Source organism: Candoia aspera, chromosome 2, assembly GCF_035149785.1.
Source record: "Candoia aspera isolate rCanAsp1 chromosome 2, rCanAsp1.hap2, whole genome shotgun sequence".
Lineage (NCBI taxonomy): Eukaryota > Metazoa > Chordata > Lepidosauria > Squamata > Boidae > Candoia > Candoia aspera.
The window spans coordinates 63,875,516-63,902,720 of NC_086154.1; the positions used below are offsets into that span (position 1 = coordinate 63,875,516).

The following is a 27,205-nucleotide window of genomic DNA, read 5'->3' on the forward strand; positions in this document are numbered from 1 at the left end:
ATTTAAGAATACAGACAAGGAATCCACAGAACTGAGGGTAAAATTAAAAGTAAGGATGCCCTTGAGTTGAGTTTAACCTCTAGTGACTACATAAACACAGCCAATGTCATGTTCGCCGTTTCAATGTCTTTGATACATCGTAACGTTTTGCATGTCATTAGCTGGATACGTGTTTCATCTTTCACGGGAGGATGGGAGTAGTTATCTCTTGGCTGTGCTTTGGAATGTGTTTGCTTTATCTGCTATGTTCAAGGTTACTTTCCCAGGCTAGCAGGTCTGACGATTGCTAGCACCTGGGCCGGGCGGGGCTGTTGCCAGGGAGGCGGGATACGTTTGCACCGAGGGTTTTAAGTTTGTATTTGGCGCGCTTTTGCTCATTCTCAGCTTTCTCTGTATTTGTCCTAAGTTCCTTAATAAATCAGATTTCATTTAGCAGCCTCTTGTGAGTCTGAGTATTTGGGGCTGGGCAATCATTACAGCCAATCAGTTATCTTGGCAGTGTTAAGAAGTAGTTTGTCACTGCCTTATTCCAAGATGTTTTTCAGTTTCTCAGTCTAGCCTAGACCAATGGTACATGCTAGTGGTTAAGTACTAACCAGACTCAAATGTGCTTATCTTCTGAACTTACACAAGGGCAGCCAAGTGCTGCCACTGACCAAAGGCGGGGGGACACCTATTTACTCCTTTTTCCTTCTAGGATAATTAAATGGATTAAAATCAAGATGATGCCATAACTAAGATAAGACATTTTTTAGTTAAGGGGATAGATATAGAGATACAGAGACTGAGATATACATTCCCATAAATAAAAAAAAATGTTCTCTTGACTTGTGACGATTTGGAAATTATAATTTATAATTATAATTTTTCAACTAAATCATTTAAGCAGGCTGGCCTTCTCTGCAGTAGCTCCTGCCCTCTGGAACATCTTGCCCCCGGAGGTGAGGTTATCCCCATCGCTCCTGGCCTTCCGCCTGGCCTGGAGTGGGGAGGGGAATAGTTATTCCTGGGGTTGGCTAGTGCCCTAAAGTGCCCTTCCCATGCAAGGACCAAATTAGATCACAGCCATATGGTCTTTATTTATATTTATCTGTTATTTGTAATTGTTTTTATATGGTGCACTTTTGTATACTGTAATTTTATTGTATATATATTGTTTTATTGATTATCTTGTTGTAAACTGCCCAGAGTCTCTCTGGTGAGAGGAGATGGGCAGTGACAAATTTGATAAATAAATTTCAGGCCAAGGAGCCCACAATGGTGATGGTTTCATTAATTCCAGAGCCATTAAGAAGAATACTGATTACCTGGGCTCATTTCAACTGGGCTTCCAACAAAAACAGAGTACTTTGAAAAATATAACCTGAGCCACGCTGAAAACTGGATGTCAGGAACACAGCCCATTAGCTCTCCTAGATATTTATTATTTTATTTATTGCTGCAATTATACCCCGACTTTTCTTTCGAGAGCTCAAGATGGCATGTATGGGAACATTCTTTCATTTTATTTCCACAGCAATTCAATATGGTAGGTTGAGTTGAGAAAGTGACTGGCACAAAATTATCTAGCAAGCTCTATAATTCAATGGGGAATGAACATAGGTCTCCCTGGTTCATCCTTGGTCTCCATGACTTCTCAGCAGCTTTCAATACCATCCATCATATCATCCTTCTGGGCTGACTTTGGGTAAACAGGGGGCACAGTGTTATGCCAATTTTCCTTCTACTCAGATTGGTTCTAGTTGGTGTTGGGGGAGGGAAGATCTAACCCCCACTTGTTCTGGATGGGATTGCCCTACCACAAACAGGACACAACTTGGGGTCCATCTGGGCTCACAGCTCCTGTTCAAGGAGCAGGTGGCAGCTGTGGCCAGGAGGGCTTTTGCACATTTTCATCTTGTGCACCAGTTGCAACCTTTCCTAGAGGCTTTGCTCATGGTCACTCATGGCTTAGTCACTTCCTGAGTAGATTATTGCGATGTGTTCGACATGGGGCTGCCCTTGAAGAGCATCTGGAAGCTGCAGCTGATACTATTTTCTAGCACTGCTACTACTGGCTTCTGGAAGCCTTCCCCAAACAGATGTCCTCCAGATATACTGAGAGAGCAATTCTCAGAATTCCTAGTCAGTGTTTTAGGAAGGCCTGAAGTCCTAATACTAGAGCACAAAGTGAGGAAGACTGACTTATGGTGGCATACAAAGTCCTGATCTGTTTCCTTTGCTAATGTATACTAAACACCACTAAGTGAGGTCACCATAATTTGGGAGTGAGTAACATCGATGTGTTGATGAACTTTTGTTCTACTGCTCGTCACCCAACATCAAAGAAATGAATAATACCACTGAACAATTTTTCTGCTCTATAATCAGTGATGTACTAGAGCCAGCCTCCGAGAGCCAATTGTTAAATTTTCTGGAATTTTGCAAGCTGGTTGATAGCAGGGGCAAGCCTCAAAGCCTAGTACTCCAATCAGCCATTCCACAGCTAGTGGTGCGGCAGTGGTAATGGAGCCAAGCCAGTTCTTAAACATTTAGCAGCATACCACTATCTAAAATGCGCAGGATTATGATGAAAATAATGGAATTAAATTTATATAAAAATTGTTGGACTCAATATCAGCTGCTATTTTTAACCTACCTGAGGAATCACCTATATCATTATTATGGCTGGATAAATCCTTCAGAAGAGATGCATGGAAACATGCAAAATCATGTACAAAGCATTTTCTTTTAATTGTTAATGCAAACATGTCATTTTTCAAGATCACATGGCTATTTCAGAAGCTGCTCCAAACTGTTTCTGCATACATGTATATGTACAGCATTTCACTTTTTTTCTCAGCAAAACAATAGACAGCCAGAAGCAACTTTTGAAGTAGCCACACAAATCTATAAAAATATGCAGCTGCTTTAACAACTTGAAAAGAGATGCTTCATGTGCATACCCGCTAATTTTGAAGTGGCTTCTTTAAAGGCCCTGTTGGTTATGAATCTGGCCATTAAGAGGCCTAGTAGAGACATACTTATCTGACAAGCAAGAAAGGATGTTATATCACAATACAGTGCCTTTCAGAATGGTCAGAAAGTTGTAACTGATAAACTATATGGTTGCTTAGATACTGGTAAGTGCTAAGTAGACCAAATGGGCCCAGTTTCAAAATGGTAGCCTTAACCTTTGAACCCCTAAATGGTAAGGGACCAGGTTCTTTCAAGAACCATTTCCCCAAGTACCTGGCATTAAAGTCAGCTAAACTGATATATTTAAGAAATAGGGCATTCTAGGGGCCAATTTTAGAATTATGAAACTTTCTTTCTATTAACCTGAACTTTATCTCTTCCATGTTGCCCTTAACTAAGATTATAATTCGTTTGTAGATTTTTGAGCAGCGGTTCAGAAAACACACACCCATAGTTAGATAGCAATAACCCTGATAAAGTTGCTTATGTCTCACATAAACCTCACATTTAAAGGACTTACCACACAAAACTGCAGATTTAAAGCACAGGAAATATTCTTGAGATTAACTGTGCATGCCTACACCTTTCAAGAAAAAAACGTTATTAAGCCAATATATTTATTAAATGCTTTAAGTGCTCATTTAAAAATAAATCGGAGATATTTATTATCAGCCTTATACAACAACTTTCTGAATCTCCTCCTCTATAAAAGCAACTTTGTAAGACCATTAGCTTCTTTCAAAAAGTGAGTCAACTTAAGGCTCAACCTATGAATCAAACAATGTACTCTAACAATGTAAACTGAAAGTCGCTACTCGAACTCTTAGGCTTCCTCAGGATTTTCAATTTGCTTTTTATACATAATTTTGATAAGACACTCTTCTGCACATTTGCAGAAATACAAATTTTCACAATCTTTTCCAACATCACTATTAGGATTAAGGATTCTCCAGTCCAAGTTATTTTACCTGATCATGTAATCTCCTGCAGACAGGAAACTAAAGAAAGGGAAGAATGGCTCCTCTTTTGTATGTTAAATAATTTTAGGAAACCAAAGGAATATATTCACTACTTTCTCATTTTCTGGGGAGGAAAGGATAGTGGAAGTTGTTATTGCTTCCCTACTGCACAGTATTGCTTCCTCCAAATTGTTATTTTTCAACTGTTTGGCAGCTATCTTTCTTCCCAAGCCCAAGTCTGCTGCCGAACATTTGGTTTAGTCCATAAGAGCACACAACAAGTGGATCATCTCTCCTGATCTGGTATTTTTGGGGATGTTCCACAAATGTGTTCACCATGGTGACTGCTCCTTTCCTATTATGTCATTTCTTCCTGCTAGAATGAGGTCAAGCAGGTTTAACAATTTATTATTGGTTGGATTATGAGTATACATTCTAAAGGTGTGGAGATGCAGAAAACTAGGAAACTCCTGAAAAGTATTTTAGGCAAGCCTAGTTACCTTATCTTTGCTCATCACAGTTAGCAGTAATTCCAGACAAAAACAAAGGAGAGAGGAATGGTATTCCTAACTACAGCTCAGCTTGTACACCGACTAGTAAATCCTGTTGATTATAGAAGGTTAAATAATCCAATACACTCTGCCTAATATTTCTATTCCTTTCTTTGACAGAGCTCCTATCTGAAACCTGTAATTTAAAGTTCCAAAATAGAGAAAACATTTAAGCAGGAAACTCTAATATCTAGTCACCACTTTAAATACTGCATCCTACCCCTCCAAAACCTGAAAAAGCATTCAGAGAATTTCATAATATGATCCTCTGCATCCCCACATGTTCCTGGATTCAGTTCTGCTTACTCTTATATAAATTTGCAGGAAACTGCTTTTCTAGAACAAATGTGAGATGTAATTACTGACAAAAATACCAAATGTAGTTAGACAAAGTTTCAATGATCCAGCTTGGAAATACTACATCTAGGGTAGATTCTAACTTTATTTATTTGATTGATTGATTGATTTCTATATCTGCCCATCTCAGTAAGTGACTCTGGGCGGCTTACAACAATAAAACTATAAAACAATTAAAACAATTACAATTAAAACAGTTAAAATATAAAATAAATACAAAATAAATATACATGGCTGCCAAGCGGGCAATGTATGGATGTTAATACAGCCAAGAGATGGGACCATCCACACGCTCAAGGCCCCAGGCCCAGGCACAAAGCCAGGTCTTCACGGCCTTACGAAAGGCCAACAGGGTCCGGGACATCCTAATTTCTGGAGGCAGGATGTTCCAGAGGGCAGGCGCTATGGAAGAGAAGGCACACCTTCTAGTTCCTGCCAACCGACACTCCCTGGCTGACGGGATCCGCAGCATACCCAACCTACTAGATTGAATTGGATGGGCAGAAACAACTGGGAGAAGACGGTCCCTTAGGTAACCCAGCCCCAAGCCATGAAGGACTTTAAAGGTGACAAACGGCACCTTGAATTGCACCCTGAAGCACACTGGCAACCAATGCATCTCACGTAGCAGTGGTATTACATGTGTCGAGTACCTGACACCAATCTATGAATGTTAACATAAAGATGCACCAGAAATCTTATTTCTTATTCCTCTTTCAGTATACAACTCAATACAACTTGTATAATTTCAGTATACAACTCAAAATATTTACCAAGGGAGAATAAAAAATTAGAAAGGGAAAAGGATTAAAATCCATAGCATGATTCACAATTGTAAGTAAAGCCTGCCGTATGTTAACATTCACTAATCTAAAGTCTGGTTCAGTTTGATGAACCAATCACCTGTCCCTAAAATGAATACAGTGCTGTAAAAATGGTGGTACTATATTTCACCGATAGCTGGATGATTACCACAAAAAGCCAGAAAATAAGACTGACAAATGATATGTGCAAAGGGTTACAGTTTATTCAGAGTAGATCTCCATTAGAAATTGGTATTTCCCATACTGGTTTATTTGCCCTAGTCTGTGGAATAGAGTCTATCAGAATATTACTCAGGAACATTTTAAATAAGAAATTAATGAGGTGTACACTTTGAATTAGGGATTCTAGAATTTTTGGCTGAGCAGTTGGAAACATGAAGGAATAAACAGGTGCTGTTTCCCCAGAAGTTCTCTTGTTTTGCCCAGAACTTTTTACAGACCTGCAGGATAAATTTTTATGGGAAAAACCTGGACATACTTTACTAGAAAGAATCCTCATTAAGCCAAACTAGTTGGCATTTCTGGAATTGTGGATCAAGATAGACAACATGAAATGCAAAATAGCTGAAATAGGTTAATTAAGTAATAGAAAGTATTAAGAATGTTTTAGCAGCATAACTTCCAGTGTGCTGTGCAATCATAATTAGAGGTCACCAGTAAGACAAATGATGCCACAGAAACTGAAGAGTTTTTATCATCTTCTTAGGTTCTGATAAGCTGAAGGGGTATTGGTAGATCAAAAGGTTCAATCAGTAGTAAATAAAAATAAAAGCTTGTAGTATCTTAACAACTATGGAGGCTTTTTGACAAATCAGGAACTCAATAAGAAATAATCAAAATTATTGCTCTGTATAAAAGAAAATGGCTACAGTATTCAGTTGCTCTGCTTTCCTAGATCTGGCAAAACACAATGAGTTTTCTAAGGAAACCTCCATGTTAAACAAACATACATTTTTGAGTCAATGCCCAAGAAATATGCAAGTTCCTTCTCCTCAAAAAATTAATTCGGTCAAGCAAAATATGACAGTCCAGTGACTACAACCACATGGATTGGGAGGAATCAAGAAAACTGGAATACTATGTAGATCACAAAATGAAATGACTGGAAGGCACTCTGGAGATCATCCAGGATAAATCCCTGCCCAGTGCAGAAATCCACTACTACAACATCCCAACGAACTGCCACCCAATCTCTGTTTAAACATTTCCAGTGAAGTAGAGTTCTGTTACTGAACAGTTCTTACATTTAGAAAAAAATTCCTGCTACCCAACTAAAATCTACTTCATCATTTAAACCCATTATTTCTTGTCCTGTCTTCTGGAACAACTCTGAACAATCCTAACATCCCTTCAGATGCTTGAAGAGAGTTATTATGTGTTTATACTGCTTTCTCTTCTCTAAGTTAAACGTAGGCAATACTTCCAAATATTTTTTTCCAGTCCCTTTTTCATACTGGTTGCTCTTCTTTAGCTACACTGCAATTTATAATGTCCTTCCTAGAATATGGAGAAAATCTATCTATGTGGTTGCTAGGAGTTGAAAACGACTTGATGGCACAAAATCAATCTTCCTAAAATATGGTGCCCAGAACTGGACCCAATATTCTGGGTGCAGTCTAACCAACACAGAATAAATAGGAACAATGACTTCTTTTGATTTTGACATTATACTTCAGTGATAGATCCTAGGACTGCATTTGCTTTTTTTTGTGGGGGGGGGGAGGTGTACTGTTGGCTCAATGTGGATTACAGGAACCCAAATCCCAGAATTAAAATATTAGTATATTTGATGTTTACACTGCTCTGGCTTTTCAATTGACTGCACTATTAAAAATCTTATGCAATTATATGTATATAAACATTTTAAAATTGTAAACTCCTTAGAGAATAAATCCATATTCTGTAAAACTTCATCAACTCTAACAGCACCATTACAAACAATAACAATAATATAATAACAATAGCTAAGTAGAATCATTGGCCCATCAAATGTTTACAACTCTACCTTTTCAAACCTTTGTAAGATATAATTGCCCTAAAAGGCTTCACTGCATGTTCATCAGAGAAAATCCTAGACTATTTACAAGTGTAAGATGCTGTTTAAATGTACTTTCAGCAATGAAACACTAGTTTCTAACTAAAATTCTTGTCCAATAAAAAAATTGGCAAAAATCCCTTAGAGTCAGAAGCTTGATTAATCATATGATGTTTATATGGAAGTAAACATAAGTAAAACTTTCTCTTGGAACACAAGGAAATGGCCATAGGTTGCCAAAGGGTTGAATATGCATAACATGCAAATTCTGGAGAAAAATTGGTTTCTTAATCCCTTTTCATCTGTCAGATACAGGGCCAGGCTATGAACCCTGTTTTAAAATAAAATGCATTCAAAATTTAAAGTTTAGAGATTACAATTTGCAAAGTGAACACTATAGTATCAAGAAGATATTAAAGTGCCAGGAAATACTGGGCAAGCCCTCCGCAAGGAAAGCATACCAGCCTTTCACAAGACAATAGGACTAACAACTTTTTTCAAGTTCTTTTCCTCCACAATTAGAATTATTCAAAAATTTGAATCAAACAGCCAGTGGATTCAGTGATTCTCTGAGCAACAGAAGTGCCTGACAAGAATAATCTTTGCAAAATTGTCTAGAATCTCACAGCGGGTCTCCAAAAAGTTTCAATCTAACAAGCACAGTAACTTTCCAAAGTCATGGTAATAAAGCTGATTCCTTTTCAGTGAGTGGGTGATGGGGGGAGGGGGCTTGTAAATGGAACAATTGTTTGACTATGAATGTACTTTGCAAATGTATTTTACATTGCTTCAAAGCTGTAAGACAGAAGCCTGATTGTATAAACTTTGATCCTTAGCCTCATCATCACTTTTCATCACCTCAGTTAGGATTTATTTCTCCAAATAAAGACTTTCTAATGACCCCTAACGACCACTGGGGCCCTTCCATATGATCTAACTAGATATGAAACATTGAAAAGTTGCTAATATGCATTCATATGCCTCAAGATGCTGGGCTCAGACTCTAAGAACCAGTCCAAGAATTTAGAAGGCTGATGAGACCTAAAAACCATTACATTAAAAGTTACATGACCACCTAACACCTATCATGATTACTATGATTACTCCAGATTATCTATTTTCCAAAGAAAGATTAAGGTGGAACCCACTGTTGACTAAGAAGAGCTTTGATGCTCATCTCAGGTTTGCCAAAAAGCAACTGGATCATCCTGCAGATTTCTGGAAGAATGTTCTCTCGGCAGAAGTTTATTTTTTCAAACTACATGGCTATCATGTGGCAAAAACTAAACACTGAATTTCATGAAGAAAGCCTCATGCCACCCATCAAGCATAAAGATAGCAGTGTCATGGTTTGGAGATGTTTTGCTGCCTCAAGACCTAAACAACCTACCTTCATTGAAGGAAGCATGAATTTTGCTTTGTAATCATAGAATTCTGCAGGAAAATATTAGGCCATCTAGCCAACAGCTGAAGTATAAGTGGGTCATGCAGAAAGACAATTCCACATATAAACAAATCTACAAGATGAAGAACAAATTCAGTGTTTTCAAATGGCCAAGTTAAAGTCCAGGACTAAACACCCACAAAAACGTGACAGGACCTTATAAATTAACAATTTGTGTTTGATGTTGCTAGTTGAAGGAATGGCCCAAAATTCCCACCTGAAGTTGTAAAAGGCTGATCACCAATTACAGGAGGTGTGTTGTTTATTCATTCAATCGCTTCCGACTCTTCGTGACTTCATGGACCAGCCCACACCAGAGCTTCCTGTCGGTTGTCAACAACCCCAGCTCCCCCAGGGATGGGTCCGTCACCTCTAGAATATCCCAAACAGTTACTGACTGTAAACCAGATGCCCTACCTAAAGGTTACTGTAAGTATAACAGCGAGTTTACAATGTTCCAGTCATTTACGTTGTTATTTGTTTAGTCGCTTCCGACTCTTTGTGACTTCATGTACCAGCCCACCCCAGAGCTTCCTGTCAGTCGTCAACACCCCCAGCTCCCCCAGTCCATCACCTCTAGAATATCATCCATCAAGGTTTGTCATTGCTGTTCTCCCAAGGATTAAACGTCTTCTGATTTCCTGACTGCAGTCAGCATCTGCAGTAATCTTTGCACCTAGAAATACAAAGTCTTTCACTCAAGCCCAGCATGTCGCATGATGTGTTCTGCATGCAAGTTGAATAGGTAGGGTGAGAGTATACAACCCCGCTGTACTCCTTTCCCAATCTTAAACCAGTCCGTTGTTCCGTGGTCTGTTCTTACTGTTGCTACTTGGTCGTTATACAGATTCCTCAGGAGGCATACAAGATGACTTGGTATCCCCATACCACTAAGAACTTGCCACCATTTGTTATGGTCCACACAGTCAAAGGCTTTAGAATAGTCAATAAAACAGAAATAGATGTTTTTCTGAAACTCCCTGGCTTTTTCCATTATCCAGCGGATATTGGCAATTTGGTCCCTAGTTCCTCTGCCTTTTCTAAACCCAGCATGTACATCTGTCAATTCTCGCTCCATGAATTGCTGAAGTCTACCTTGCAGGATCTTGAGCATTACCTTACTGGCATGTGAAATGAGTGCCACTGTTCGATAGTTTGAACATTCTTTAGTGTTTCCCTTTTTGGTATGGGGATATAAGTTGATTTTTTCCCAATCTGATGGCCATTCTTGTGTTTTCCAAATTTGCTGGCATATAGCATTACCTTGACAGCATCATCTCGCAAGATTTTGAACAGTTTCACTGGTAGATCAAATAAATACTTTTTGGATTTTTGAAGTGCTTAAAGGCCTTGACAAAGAATTGTTTTTGCATTCCATGTGGAATATGGATGTTACATGATTAGAAGAAATAACTTTAATGAAATTTTAAACAAAACCTAAAACTGGCTTCTCAACTGTGGGTGGACATTTATTGCTTTATCTTTTAGATTTCTTCACAGTTGAAGTACGGTCTTGGATACAGTTAAGTGTTGTTTTTGTTTTGCACTTGGAACATCTAGGTTCAGATGTAAATTCAAGCTACAAACAACACTGAGAATGAGGTACAGCCTCTTAGGCTATTTTGTTCTTGGTTTATAGCCTGTCCTTATACCAATATAGCATTCAAGGCAACCAGCAGACAGAATGAGAAGGGGGGAAAACCAGCTAAAATCTACTTAAAACAACATTATTCATTTTAGTCCAATTCTGAAGAAAGGTCATAATCCTTGAATGTGAAAGGAGTGGGTGCTACAAGCCTTTAATAAATGCATTCCTTAGTTTGAGAGGAGCACACGATTGGGCTGAAAAATTTTCAGGTGGCAAAATTTTCCATGGAGAATTTTGTAGTCTAGGCAGATTTGGCAGTCTCAAAGTTACATTCAGTTTCCTTTTCAGAGAATTGTTCTACAATAGTGAGAAGCTAAAACTACAGTATGACTGCATATTACTGGTATGCTTAACAACTGCCCTGTTTAGCAACTGTTCGAAGTTGTGACAGTGCTGAAAAAGTAACTTTACGACCAGTCCTTATACTTACAACAGTCACAGTGTCCCCACAGTCACATGATGAAGATTTGGGCACTTTGCAATTGGCTCATGTTTACAACCATCACACCGTCCCGCAGTCACGTGATCACCTTTTGCAACTTCACAGCTGGGTTTGACAGAGCCAATGGAGAAGCCAGCAGTAAAATTGCCAGTTGTGGTCACGTGATGTCTCACTTTACGACCACATCGCTTAGCAATGGAGTTGCTGGTCCCAGTTGTGGTTGTCAAACGAGGACTACCTGTATTTTATAGGCCATTGCTCAACATTATTTCGACCAACATTTCAATAAATATTTTTTCTCCTCATATCAAAGTGTTTAGTTTCTTTGACATTACTATTCATGCTTCATAATGTATGCCAGATTTAATTTTTGTTTACATCAAATAATGTAGTCCAAATACTTGTGCAAACTATGGATACTGAGATGAATGTGCTACTTGTAGTCATACTCATTTGCATAGGAGAATTTCCCAATTTTTTTTTCCCCCAGAAAAACCTCATCTCCAAGTGCAGGTGATTCCTTACATCTTAATTCTATTATCAGTGGATTATGAATTATGAGGATAAAGTGAAATAATCCAGAATGTTATTCTGAACTTGCTAGGAAAAAGACCTTTGTATAAATGTAACCCTTACCTACACGTTTGTGCAAAAGTATTCGTTCTCTTTCAGAATATTTATCAAATTTGTTGCCGCCAATCTCCTCCTACCAGAGGGACTCTGGGTGGTTTACAACAATTTTTTTGCATATCTTTTCAACTTTCTAACTATTCACTGGATTATCAGAGCAATATGTAGATCCTACTGATAATATAAGGGAGTTTGAACAAAAAACACTGAAAGTTGGTACTTGTTTCATTTTATTCGATAAGCCATCTAAGATGTAATGTATCAGTGTGAAAAAGTAATTGTTCCTTTTTCTGTAAATGGCTGTATCACATTTATCTGTAATAACTGTAAACCACACCTCCTGTAGTCATACTCATTTGCATAGGAGCGTTGCTAATAACAAGGCAGCAGGAGACGACGGCATCCCAGCTGAACTGTTCAAAATCTTGCAAGATGATGCTGTCAAGGTAATGCATGCTATATGCCAGCAAATTTGGAAAACACAAGAATGGCCATCAGACTGGAAAAAATCAACTTATATCCCCATACCAAAAAAGGGGAACACTAAAGAATGTTCAAACTATCGAACAGTGGCACTCATTTCACATGCCAGTAAGGCACTCATTTCACATGAGCGAAGGAAGATCGATGCTTTTGAACTGTGGTGTTGGAGGAAAATTCTGAGAGTGCCTTGGACTGCAAGAAGATCAAACCAGTCCATCCTCCAGGAAATAAAGCCAGACTGCTCACTTGAGGGAATGATATTAAAGGCAAAACTGAAATACTTTGGCCACATAATGAGAAGACAGGACACCCTGCAGAAGATGCTGATGCTAGGGAGAATGGAAGGCAAAAGGAAGAGGGGCCGACCAAGGGCAAGATGGATGGATGATATTCTAGAGGTGACGGACTCGTCCCTGGGGGTGCTGGGGGTGTTGACGACCGACAGGAAGCTCTGGTGTGGGCTGGTCCATGAAGTCACGAAGAGTCGGAAGCGACTAAACGAATAAACAACAAACCAGTGAAACCACTGCTTTTCCACACTGAGACTCACAAGCTATCTATTTATCAACTCAAGACACAAATTAGTAGAGTCATATGCTTTGTAAACAACAGACTTCAATATTTATTTTTAGTGGGCTGTTTTCTTAGTGATACAGTCATGTATCTTGGATTTAAAGTTTTGTATGAGTTAGAAATGAAAAAATGTAGGTTTTGCTACTGAAAGGAATCATCTAGAATCTAGGTAATTCAGCAACAGAGATGGTAAATGAAGTATCTGGATAAAAAGGATGGTGGCAAGAATGTTGTTTTATGCAACAGTGTGTGTTAGATACCTTAATGGCCTATAGAAATATTATTAGATTAAAATCAAATCTACATTCAACCTCTAATAAGCATATCCATCAAAAATGTAATCATATATAAAAGTGGGCTTTTAACTGTCAGAAATGCACAGTTCTATATTATCACCTTTTGTGCTGAGGACAAAGTTTTAAAATCGTTGGGAATGTTAATTAATTCTTTAAAATCAAGAGAGACAGTTTAATCTAGTGGTTAAGGCAACGGGCTAGAAAGCAGAAGACAGAGTTCTAGTCCCTCCTTAGGCATGAAAGCCAGGTGGGTGACCTTGGGCCATTCACCCTCTCTCAGCCCAACTCACCTCATAGGGTTGTTGTTGTGGGGAAAATAGGAGGAGGAAGGAGTATTTGGTATGTTCGCCACTTTGAGTTACTTATAAAAATAATAAAGGTGGGATATTAAATAAATAAAATATATTTCACCCCACATTTTAATCTTTATTCATTTATCTGGAGTAAAAAGCACTATTGACTATAGAGCATATATTGGGTCTGATAAAGCTGTGCTAGAAAGAAAAATCTAAAAAAAAAAAGCTAGTATACAGTGTTTGACTGAACTCTGTACTTAAGTTTTTAATTTTTTTGCACAAACCAGATCGTTGTACCACTCTTTAAAACCAGACGTATCTGTGGTTTAAATAACAGTATTCAGCTCTGCCATTTACATCTGGCACAATCAGCTATCAGCTACATGATTTGTGCCACCTATACCCAGTTACCAACAGAAGAGAATACCCAGTTTTGATACCCAGTTACTAGCTTGCAACAACTAGTCCAATCACTCTCTTATGTATTTCAATCCGCAAGCACAAATTCAGCCTTTCTGAGGACTGTTTTACTTCAGAATGCAAGTGGGGAGAACACATTTCAATACTTCTGCACATAAAAATAGGCTGAAAAGGAAACTAAGCTAGAACTGCCTGACCCAAATAATAATTGTATGAAGTTGAGCATCATCATCTGAGACAATGATTCCTCCATTTACTTCTTCTTTTCAGTACTGCATCTTTTTGTTGATGAAAAAAGATCAAAGTATTTTACTAGCTTAACATACAGTATCTATTAAAAAACCCTATTAAATTACATGAAAGAATAATATTTCTTGTTCAAACATAACATGCTTGCAGCAAAGATACATCATCCCAGGGTACTAAAGGAACATGAATCTGATCTCAAGGCTAAGTTGGAAAGCTATTAACTATTTCCTTTGTGATCATGGCAAGTGCTTGGAACAACATATAGCAGAAAAGACCTTTTATTTCCAGGAGTACTGGGCCATACTGAAATGTAAACTGAGTTCTGATAATAAATATCTAACATACATAGCAGCTATAGAAATTGAATAAATAAATAATAAATATAAATAAATATAAATAAGTAAGTAAATAAAAATTTTGGGAAGATTCTACTATTGGAAAGCTCAGGCAAAAGCTGGAATCATGTCTTTAAATCAACTACTATGTAATGACTATTGTAAAGGATTTTTTTCCAACTTGAAATTGAATCTGGTCTTCCCAATTCGTATTCCCATGGTGGAGGTATCTTCAGCTTAAGCATGTTCTAATGGATCAATATGGACCAGACACTTTGGCAACCTCAAAGGCACCTGAGTTGCTTTCTTGATGAAATCCAATCTATAACACATCTCTATCAAAAGCAAAAAAATAATTTTAAAGTGGACATTTCTGGGATATTTCAAACACTGACTAAAGAACTGGATTGTATTTTTAGTTTGTACTTTCAAGTTTTTTTTAAAAAAACTTTTTCTCTAAGATTAAAGACTGTTTTGGTAATTGTGCATATATAAACTAAATTTTAAAAAGTAGTAAAAAAAGAATTTTATCTCAGAACCGCCAACTGTAATCTTGATCACTTTCGCAGTAGCCAAATTCTGTGTTGCCGCAATGAAAATAAGGCATAGCTAGTCATAGAAATAACCATTCTGTTTTATTCATCACTTTAGGTTTATTACGTGTTAGCTACCTTGTTTTAGGTGATCATATTTTTACCTCATAGATTGTAATATTTTAGATTTACACTTGCACAGGTAATTAATAATTATAACAGTGTATGAGGAATCCAAGGCTGGGGTCAAAATTGCTGGAAGAAACATTAACAATCTCAGATATGCAGATGATACCACTTTGATGGCTGAAAGCGAAGAGGAACTGAGGAGCCTTATGATGAAGGTGAAAGAAGAAAGTGCAAAAGCTGGCTTGCAGCTAAACCTCAAAAAAACCAAGATTATGGCAACCAGCTTGATCAATAACTGGCAAATAGAGGGAGAAAATGTAGAGGCTGTGAAAGACTTTGTATTTCTAGGTGCAAAGATTACTGCAGATGCTGACTGCAGTCAGGAAATCAGAAGATGTTTAATCCTTGGGAGAAGAGCAATGACAGATCTCGATAAAATCATTAAGAGCAGAGACATCACACTGACAACAAAGGTCCGCATAGTTAAAGCAATGGTGTTCCCAGTAGTAACATATGGCTGTGAGAGCTGGACCATAAGGAAGGCTGAGAGAAGGAAGATCGATGCTTTGGAACTGTGGTGTTGGAGGAACATTCTGAGAGTGCCTTGGACTGCAAGAAGGTCAAACCAGTCCATCCTCCAGGAAATAAAGCCAGACTGCTCACTTGAGGGAATGATATTAAAGGCAAAACTGAAATACTTTGGCCACATAATGAGAAGACAGGACACCCTGGAGAAGATGCTGATGCTAGGGAGAGTGAAAGGCAAAAGAAAGAGGGGCCGACCAAGGGCAAGATGGATAGATGATATTCTAGAGGTGACGGACTCGTCCCTGGGGGAGCTGGGGTTGTTGACGACCAACAGGAAGCTCTGGCGTGGGCCGGTCCATGAAGTCACGAAGAGTCGGAAGCAACTGAATGAATAAACAACAAAATAGCATAAGTTACATTTTTATTATAGAGATTCTTTGTTATGCTAGTATTTTATCTCACCCATTTGATTTTACTTTTTTGTTCTATATTTTCAAATTTTGCTGGTCACTGACCAAATAAATGGTATTTCATTTCAACATGAGTTTGTTAAAAATAGATTGTGCCATACAAATCTTACTGTTTTTTTTTTTACAAAGCAACTATATTAGTAGACCAAGAGAAAGCTGTATAAGTGATATGCTTAGACTTAGTAAAGCATTTGATAAAGTTCACCATAGTCATCATCTTGATAAAACAGAACAATGTAGGATTGATGGTCCCACTACTAGATGGATTCATAGCTGGCTGAACCACCATACCCAACATGTGGTTCTTAATATGTCTACATGGAGAGAGATATGCACTAGGGTACCTCAGAGCTCTGTCCTGGCCTCTTCAACATTTTCATAAATGACTAGACAAGGTGATAGAAGGGATGCTCATCCAATCTGCAAATGACATAAGGGAAGGAGGACTACTAACAGCTCAGAAGACAGGTTCACGGTTCAAAAGGAACCATGACAGACATGAATATTGAGCCCTATCCAATAATATGCAATTTAATGGTGAGAAATGTGAAGTTCTGCACTTAAGTAGGAAAAACTAGATGCACAGGCACATGATAAGCAATACCCGGCTCAGCAGTAGTACCTATAGAAAGGATCAGGGCATTTGTGGTAGACCACAGATTAAGCATGAGCCAGTGCAATTTTGGACTGCATCAACAGAGATACAGTGTTGAAATTATAGAAGTGATAATTCCACTCTGTCCTTCATTGGTCAGACTATACCTGAAATAGCATGTCCAGTTCTGGACACAGTACAGGAAGGATGCTGAGGAACTGGAAAGAGTGCAGAGAAGACTGACAAAGATAGTGAGAGGCTTGGACACTAAATCACATGAAGACAAAATAATATATTTAGCCTAAAGAAGAGAAAGCTAAAGGGAGACATGATAGCAGTCTTCCAATACTCAAAGGGCTGTCACAGGGAAGAGAGAATGAGTCATTCTCCATAACACCCAAGGGTAAGATGAGAACTGACGGATTGAAGCTTTACAGAGGGAGATCCAGACTTGAAATAAGGAGAAGTTTCTTAACCTTAAGAGCTATTGAGTGGCAGAACAGCCTACCTCCTGGAGTCCTGGGTGCTCTATCACTAGAGATTTTCAAGCAAAGATTGGACAGTCACTTGTATGGGATGATATGAGGATTCCTGCCCTGGGTTGGGGTGTTGAACTAGAAGATCTCCAAGGTTCCCTTCCAACCCTATGATTCTATGAAGCCCACTGCAATGTGTCAAATAGCATCCAATCCCAAGATAACTGCTAGGAAGCAATACACTTCATTATAGCTTAAATGTAAAAAAGAAAAGGAAACTTTTGAACTCTCCACAGAGAATACTAGATATATAAAACACTGACTTGTATTACTAAGAAAAGAAATGTTAAATGGGGAGGAGGGAAATCAGTTGTCCATAGCAGAACTCTAAAAACTAATTAAACTAATTCTGATCGATTTCAGGATGTCTATTTCCTACACAAACTTCTAAACAAAGCTTTTAATGTGAAAATATACTGAAATCAGAGTAAAAACTCTCTTGGGTAGGAACAACTTTGCTTGACACTATAGAATCTAAGCTATATTTTAATATCCATAAAGCCATAATATTGAGCACTAGGTTTACCCTAAGATAAAAAAAATGATATTACTAAAAAAAAAAAGACAAGATTATGTCCATCCTCAAAAGTTTGGACTAATATTTTATGCCAGGAACAAGGATGTTCAACTAGTACTGTTCCAATTTACCAGTTTCATCTTTCCTTAGCATAAGGATTGAATACTTGGTACAGCAAATTGCTTCATTTCTAACATTCAGGATAATATTCCATGTTTCTGATAAAAGCTTATACTATATCAACTTTAATAATGTTTAGCCACAAGATTCTTCGTTTTCACTGCAACAGATTAAAATTGCTACTCCCCTGTAATTAGCTTCAACCGTATATTATAAATAGAAGTTATATGCTCATAAAATATGAAAGTGACCCAAGAGACACTCCTACAGCCAGGCTGGAACAGTAACTTATGCATATTTACTTATGAACTCAACAGGAGTATGTTTTTAAAAAACAAACTTAAAACCTCAGCATAGCTAGACAGATCCTTATCACTGCTGGCGTTATAGATACCTATTTCAATTCTAATATATTGTTATATTGATATACTGAAGGATATCAGCTGACGTCTATAGGTATGGCCTTGTAGTTCTCCAAAAACCTATTAGCATTCCAGATATTTCAACTTCTTAACAGGATGTTCCAAACTGGCATGCTAACCTATATTTAGGATACTACTATGGTGCAACCAATATTAAAAGTAAGTAAATCAGCATGCCTGGACTAGTATGAATATGTCTGCAGTGCGCTCTAAATTAAGGAGTAGAACACCGACTGGAGATACAAACAAAACTTACTGAACAAACTAACAACACTGTAAAATTAAAGAAGCAAAAGATAATTATAACAATTGATTCTAATAAGTAACACAGAACCTATGTTCACACAACATTTAACTTGGTTACTCAACCTGTTTTCTGGGTTCTCAAAGAACACCCACTGAATCATAAACAAACCAATGAGTTACGTTCACAAAGCATAATATGCCTAAAAAAAGAGAAAAAACAGTCCAAAGTGAAAAGTTAACCATGTTTAACACACTGTGCTAATGCAGCTGCTAGTTCTCTAACTGTCTCAGTTAAGTGTATTGTGAAAACATAGTTAAGGTTACAATGAATCCATGCAGTATGGATATTTATTTACTTATTTATTTCCCCAAAATTACCAAACTACAGGAACAGGACAGGGAGCACTTTAATTCTAATTGTTTTCTATTTATAGAGTAGAATGTTTAGAGATACTCAGCCAAGGTGACACAAGCAAGGTAAGGCAAGGCATAAATCATATTTCATCAGAAAGAAGGAGACAGCACTTGGCTAACAAAATTGTCAAGGACTACACTTCGCTTCAACCCCCACAATCTACATTCACATCCTCTCATTTTCTCATTCTCTGCTGATTAACAGGGTGGAAAATCTGGATTGAATTCAATGGCTGTCAAGCAGGAAACAAATCTCAGATACATGATGTTAATCAGACTGAACTTCTAATCCTTCCCCCCTGCCCCATTCCCCAGAATCAACTATTATCCATGTTCTCAGCCCTATGAAAATTATTTTCATTTCAATTTCCCCACTGCTGAATTAAAAAGCCAATTTTTCATGGATTTTTAACTTAGGACAATTCTCAGGTCAAATACCAAAGAGTACTGCTTGGGCTGCTTAATTATATTTCCTGACTTTTTTTTACTTAATACTACCACTGCACCCTAATTAATAAAAACCTAGAACTTATTCAAGGTTTCTCTTGATTTAAATGACCCAAAATGATGAAATTTGAGAATGCCTGTTCTATGACACTAGTCCAACTTAAAATACCCAAATGCTTGCAGTAAGAATCAGTTAAATATTTTACAACATAATAGAAACTACACATTAAAGTTTGTGTGTGTGCATAACACTAACCGGAGAGCAGCAAAAATTCCTAATTGTATTAACCAGCCATTTATTACCAATACCCATCAGTTAAAAATATTTTTCAGATCTTTATTAGGTCATGAAGAATTTAATACATGGCACCCAACTATTCCAACTCACCCGACTATAAACTTAACAAATTATGCTAAGAAAATGTAACAGCTTTGAAAGCCATACCAACAGAAGCACACATACTGTACTTCAAAATTGAGTCTGTTGACAGCAGCTTGGGCCATTTATACAGAATTTCTTTAATCTGATGTGCAAAATTTGAACAACCAGAATGTGTTGTGAACAAGGTTTATTGTAAACAATTGGAAGCTACAAGTTAGTCAACCTTACTTCTGAGTTAAGCACATCTTATCAGCTACACCTATAATTAACATTACTGGTTTCACATACTTTTGTTATGACATTCCATTACTGAACAGTAATGAAAAGTTACAAGTAATCTCTGTAATTGCTTACACAGAATTCTGACTGATTAATTACATCTTTTCACTCCACGAAGCACAGTGGTTAGAGACTTTCCTCTTTTCCAATTCCTAACCTAATAAATATAAAACCAGCCATCTATTCCTTCTAGCAGAAAGCAAATCTGTTATTCTTTGTCAAACTGATAATACCTGTGCGAAAGCTATCAAAGATAGTAGTAATCCACTTTTTGACAGAGAAAGTTTTATATTTTCCCTATAAAACATATTTAGTCTGGAGGAAGTCTGTATAATTGACATTGGTTTTTCATATTTACTTTTTGAAGACATATTTCATAGTATTTGAAGAATGGTAGTAAGGAATAAATTACTGAAACAGCATTTATTACTTCATTATTAAAACAAAAGACATAATTGATTCAACAATTGCAGATAAAATATTAGTAGGACTGGCTAATCTAATTCCACTAAACAACATGAAACATATCTGGGATACTGTAACACCACAAACTCTACACTAACAAGTATTGAGCTAGATGACAATTAAGATGTTTTAAACTTGAAATAACACTTTTAACACTATAGATACAATTTTCTGTAAAAGACAAAATCTACAAAATAAAACAGAAAAGCAATGCTGGATTTGGCCAGGAATCCATCTAGTCCAACATTATTCCTATAATAGTCAGCTAAATGCTTTCAGGAAGTCCATGAGCAAAACACTGACTAGTTGCCTTATAGGTCTACATACTGAGATGAAAAATGCCTCCTTATTAATCATGTTGGACCTCTCCATGTTTGCATACTGAATTAGAATATCTATCCTTAAAAGCCTATCGATTTTTTCAATCTTTTTGTCCAGGAAAAGCTAAACATTGATCACTCGTGAAGCTATCATTATCTCAAAAGTGACATGAAATTTTCATGGAGTTCAGTGTTATCATCACTAAAGCTGTTTATTGTATTAGCCATTGCTCTGGAGTTGAAAAATGTTAGTTTATTATTAGTGATAACCAGTTCTATACATTAGACTGAAATAAATATTTTTGATTCCCACTACAGATTCTGCGAGACTTTGCTGTGATGTATATATACTGATGGTGTATAGAATCCTCAGTTCTATACTTTCACTGTTCTTCTCTACATAAGGCTCTGTCTCCTTATTCCATAACTGCTTTGAATTTAAGTTGCTTATGTCAGGTTAACCACCAAAATTATCTGATTACAGTAGAATAAAAATATCATAAACAAGTAGTAATTTACTCAAGAAGCTTGATGGAGAAATTAACAGAAAATCCAAAAATGCTGATCTATTCATCCTTCATCGCCACTGCCTGATGTCTTTAAGGACTACATAATTTATTTGGTGCAATGACTTTCTGGTAATGCCATGTGAAACAATGAATACGTGCTGACACATATTCACTTGCCGTGGCTAGTGAAATGTCAAGATGTATTCAATGTCTCTCATGATTATTATGCAAAAGTAATTTCACAAAGAAATAGCTATGAAAACCTATACTCTACAGCTTTTTTTTTAGTAAAGATTAATATTGATGACACATCCCAAGATAGCTATACAAATATCTACCAACATCCAAGCAGTCCATTTTATTACTGCCGTATCAAGTATAGAAAAACAAACCTATATGCTCTAAGACTCTATTCTTAAGACACCAGTTCTGCAATAATACTACCATATCTGTTATTGTGATGATTTCTAAAGCTACTTACAGTCAACAATTATTGTCTTCCCATATTATTTTGGAAGGGTTTCCATTATGAATTAAGCCTTATGGTAGCAATTTGCCAGTTAAATCTTGTACAGAACCAAGTAATTATGGGAAGTTTAAAAAAAAACTAGTAAAGATATATGAAACATACCAGAGTCTCCTCAAGAGAAAAAAAGCACCTCACATGTGTTGATATTTAAGCAACAGAGCTCAACAATTTATCAAATTCATAATAAAAAACAAAGGCTTCTCTTCCATTTGAAGCGTTTACTGAAACAGGCCAAAAGATTTACACTAAAAATGCATTCTTGATTATTTTATACTGAAGTTTCCATCACACTTTAGTCAAGGAATAGCTATAATCAAATAGAAGGTAGATAAAATAGAAGCAAAATGTGTATGGATCTTTCATCTTTACCCAAATTATGAAGCCAAAAAGAAAAATTACCTGTATGCTGTTATTCTTCAATGCTCTAGACTGGAGTTCTAAGAAATACATTATTTAAAATTATTTCTATATGATGATTGTTTACAAGCTAACTTAGAAGGCTGATTCACAACACACACAAGCATTACATTAACCACTATCAACCTAGTTAAATTGGTGCATTTCCAAATGTCTGAAAAAAATATATAATTGCTTACTAAGGATATTCTAAACATTAAACTTATAAGGATTTATGTTACAGTACATAGAAGTATGCCCATGGGTGCACCTCCTTCATTTTTGCATATATCAGTGTTCATGGCATGCCATCTGGCTGAATGGGCAGCTTCTTTTAAAGGCAAGAATCCTGCTGCATGTCAAGAATTGGAAGTGACTGCATGCTCAAATTATAATGAATGCAGAGACTACACAGAACCGCATACCTCCAGTGAAGTCTGATTGGAGGGAGATAAGAGCATATGCAGCAACAGCCGCCTACAGTTTGGATGCATACTAAGTATTCACAGTACTCTTTATTTAACTAATTTAGCATGGCAAATATGCAGCACAACTGATATACCATTTGGGAATTACTGAACTAACATAATTGGTATGCAAGTTACAGCCAACACACCACTATACATCTTTAGTAGAAGGAACTTTTTCTCATTCTCTGTGCATTTGAGAAGAAAATGTGGCTTAGTTATACATTTAAAATAGTTATCTCTTAGTAAAAACAGGGATCCATAACACAAGATATCTTGCATTGGTACTCAGCATATTCATTCCTTGGCACACTGAAGAACTTTCCTTGTCCCTAAAACTAGTGGAGTATCTTTCTATAGATGAAATTCCTCCTAAATTATCAGGACTCTCAGATTCATAGCACAAGAGGCTGGGAAACCCTTATACTGAACCAACAGTGGAACATAAAACATTTTTATTTACTCAGAATGCTAATACAAAATGTTAGTATATAACAAACCTGCTAATCTTTAAGGTAGCACAAGACTATACAACTCTTATCAAAGCAGCTCAATACAAAGTACTGCATACTTTTATCACTTCTGGCTTGCCATTTAACCAATAGCTCCCCTGAAGTTCCAAGCAATTTGCAATTAGTATTAATCACATAAAGAGTCATTCAGTGCCCTTAGGCTAAAGAACTGAAAGCCAGCATATTCTGATTTCATATATCAGCCAGGAAACCAAGATAGACCTAGAAATTATAACCTTGCATCACAAGAACACCTTCACAAGGGGAAAACAATACAACCTCTTAAGGTACTAGGAATGGAAAGTTGGGGAAAAACAACCACCACCACATTCTGGCTTCATCTGTCCTTCAGGTACTTAAGCAAAAGTAACAGCAAAGAAAGAGTAACTGCACTGAAAATAAATATCCACTTTAGATTACTATTTTGCTTTAACTCCGAATTCAGGATTTGCCTCCTGAAACTTTCTCTTCACTGGCCTTTCTTTGAATGTCTTCTTAGTTTGCAAGTCTAATACCAGGACCAGCCTCTCTCTCTTAAATTGATATAAGCAGCTCAGAACATAGTAATTGTTTGAAAAGCAGGGTAAAAATAAACACATAATTATAAAGGAATCAAATAACTTCAAGAAAGAACACAAACATCTTAAGAATTTATGTACTGTAATGTTTCAATCTAAAAACCAGCAAAAGACCTATGAATTGATGTGGAAGCTGTTTACATAGTAACTTCTCTCTGTGAAATATTAATGGAGAGAAAGAACACAACAGAAGAAAATCATTCTGCTTACCCTCTCAAAGGGTCAAGGTCTAGTTTTACAACTCCAGCAAAACACATAAAAAAGCAAACCGTAAGGCCATTCCAGATTTTCAAAAAAGCCGCCGCCTTTCTAGGTGAAAAAAGCAAATTTTAGTTACCTCTTTTCTTTTACTTACACTATTCTGCATTCAAGTTAGAAATTAAAAACTTTTTCTTGTTAGATTATTAGATTTTTAAGCTTTTGCTACAAACATGCACAGAAGCTCCCGACAGCTTTATTAAGAGACTGGCACAGTTAAAACTGCACAGTAAAATTTTCTCCAATGAATGTTGCCTTGGCCTTCATTGGAATTGTCTTATAGCAGTTTTTTGTTGTTTATTCATTTAGTCGCTTCCGACTGGCTTTTCAGTATTACTTCCTGAAAACATAACTTTGATTACTGCATGCAACCTTTCAAACATAATAAACTTTATGCTGGGAGTCATTTGCCCAGAAGCCAAGTCCACAATACTTAAGTACCAAGTATTTTGAGACTCTTTAAAAGGTCAACTATGAAAAAGCAGTAGGCCTAATTCCTATAATAAGTGTAAATAAATTCTTCTGTGCACACTCATACTTCCAGAACAAATAACTGTGGAATCAGTGCAATATAGGGAAAAGGTCCACTACAACATCAGCTAAGAAAGTCACTATTTGAACATGCCCTTACATGTTGCTTCTAAATATACAGAGGATTTATAAATTTAACCCAATGCCTGAACTGAATTAAGCTTTTGAAATGCAATGCTTATTCTCCATATGGTGGACACCAGCAATTACTGGTATCATGACAACATTACCTACAAGGATAATGATTCCAAGGCATTACTTTACAAGTCAATAGAACCTCTGGTGAATACATTGATTTTTTTTTAACAAACTTACATTTAACCTGTTCAGTGTCAATGATTCCCGCAGGCCTAGCTCTCCAGGCCACAAGCATGAAAGTAACTTTAATATGTAAACATGTGCCAACAGGAAAACACTATCTCCTGCCTAGCACTTAAAAAGCCTCTTACTTCCAACTGTAAAAATTAGCTGCAGCTGCAAGCCAACCAGTACATACTTTACTGACAGCAAAGGATTATATTTCTTAGTTTCCTATCTTACAAGGCTATTGGAAGGACCACAGAGACATAATGCTGAATATTTTGATCTAAACTAAACAACAGTGGATATGAATTCTGAGCATTGGAAATGAACCTCATGCTATTATATTCTAATATACATAATGGAACCATTCAAAGATCTCCCAAACTCTTTTTGAGTCTCTGTAACTTGGATACCTCCAGAACTTTTGGCCAAGACCTAAAGAACCTTGCTTGTTCAGCAGTACCATATATATATAAATATCTATTCCTCACCATGAGAAACAACTGCAGAGAATTTCTGCGAAAGGCCTGCAACGGTCCCCAAATGGCAAAGAAACAACAGCTGCCCTCGGCTGTAACTACAGACCGCTCAGTTTCCTAGTCTCGTTAACATAAGTTCCTATTTCCCACCAATTCCGTGTCAATGACAACCAAGTCTCACCGACCCTGCTTCGAGGAACCTCAGCGCACACACCCAATGCCCAAACGCCACCTGCACCTGCTGAGCCTGTCTCACTTGCATTCAAGGATCCTAGCTCACCGGCTGTCTCGCCGCCACACGCCCCTTCGGCAGGGAGGGCAGCGGCCCAGGCCCAAGGTGACAGACCACGGCGAAGACTACGGGGAGGATCACCAGAGGAAGCCTATCCAGGACGCGGGTGTGAGAGAAAGGAAGAGCCAGTGCCAGCGGGAGGAAGAACGCCCAAAGCGCCAAGGGCTCCAACTTAATCCGGGGCGCCGGGAGGCCTCAGGACTTCCCGGAGCCCCGCACCCCCAGCCTCCACCGATGCCGTCGTCCCCCTCACGAAGCTTCTCCGGCGCCTGGGCTCACTTACCACGGGGCGCGCGCGCTCCTTCCCCCGCCGGCCTTTCCAAAGCGCGGCCCGCGAGGAGGCCGCTCCCTCCCGGGACCCGCCACCGGCACAGTGACCGACAGACCAGGCGACAGAGCAAGCGCGACGGCGCGCGACACGTACCTGGGGGAGGGGGGGCGCACAGAAGCCTAGCAACCGCCGGCACGAGCGCGCCACAACCAATCACGAAGCCTGCTCGAGCAGCAACACATCGCCGCTCGGCAGCGTCTGCTTGTTTGGCCAGCAGCAGCCCAGCCTAACCCAAGTCGTTGGACTCCGCCTCACGCGCAAGAACATCCCCTACGCAACCGCAGGGCACGCCTCCTCCCAAGCCAGGCCACGCCCCTTCTTCGCGTGCCCCTTCCTTGGGCTACACCTTCTGTGCTCTGCCTATTCTGGCCCCCCCGACCCCCATAATCCAGATCACGCCCCTCCTCATACTTTTTATTGGGCAAAAGGAACAGAATTTCAGCTTGTCGATTTCTGATTGGTGTATCCTGACATTCTTGTGGGAGGTGAAAGAAATCCGGCACATGCATCGGCCCACCTGCGAAGCCCGCCTAGGGCTTTTCCTTTCTTCCCAGGGACAAAGCCCAGGAGGAGGATGGAGTGTGCTTCCCTGCGGCCCAAGCGCATAACCTATACCGCAGCGCCTCTTTGTAGAAGCGAGGCCGAGGTTGACATCTTTTCGGAAACTCTAAATATCCTTGATTTATAGGTAACAGCTGCGGTTACTCAGGGAGGAAGATACTCTAGATCTCCGCAGATAAATTGTAAGGTGAAATGAAAACAGCTGCAGAAAAGGTGCAGTAAAAGCACGTTATTTCCCGAAAATATTAATTCCAGGAAGATGGTTTAGGAACCTAAACTTAATGTTCTTAACTCACCTATTTAAGTGCACTAGTTGCATTGAGTGTATCTGCTGGCTGGATTTTTGGAGTTGGGCCAACCTATCCCGACAGCACCAAATCGGCGAGCATGTGGAGCACAACCCATTCTGAAATCTCAGGATAAAAAGAGCAACAATACAGATTGGTTTGATTCATTCAGTAAGCTATAGTTCAGTGTTCTCTAGGTCAGCACAGTGTTTCTCAACCTTGGCAGCTTGAAGGTGTGTGGACTTCAACTCCCAGAATTCCAAAGCCAG

At 38.1% G+C, this 27,205-nt stretch overlaps 1 protein-coding gene across 1 annotated transcript in view; it reads right to left on the reverse strand.

The window, feature by feature from the left end:
* DAG1 (dystroglycan 1) overlaps positions 1-26,300 on the reverse strand; it is a 96,203-nt gene extending 69,903 nt beyond the window's left edge. Inside the window, exon 1 of the mRNA XM_063292019.1 lies at positions 26,166-26,300. The gene's annotated coding sequence lies outside the window, so the exon portion shown is untranslated. The remainder of the gene's footprint in view (positions 1-26,165) is intronic.
* Between the last annotated feature and the right edge of the window lie 905 nt (positions 26,301-27,205).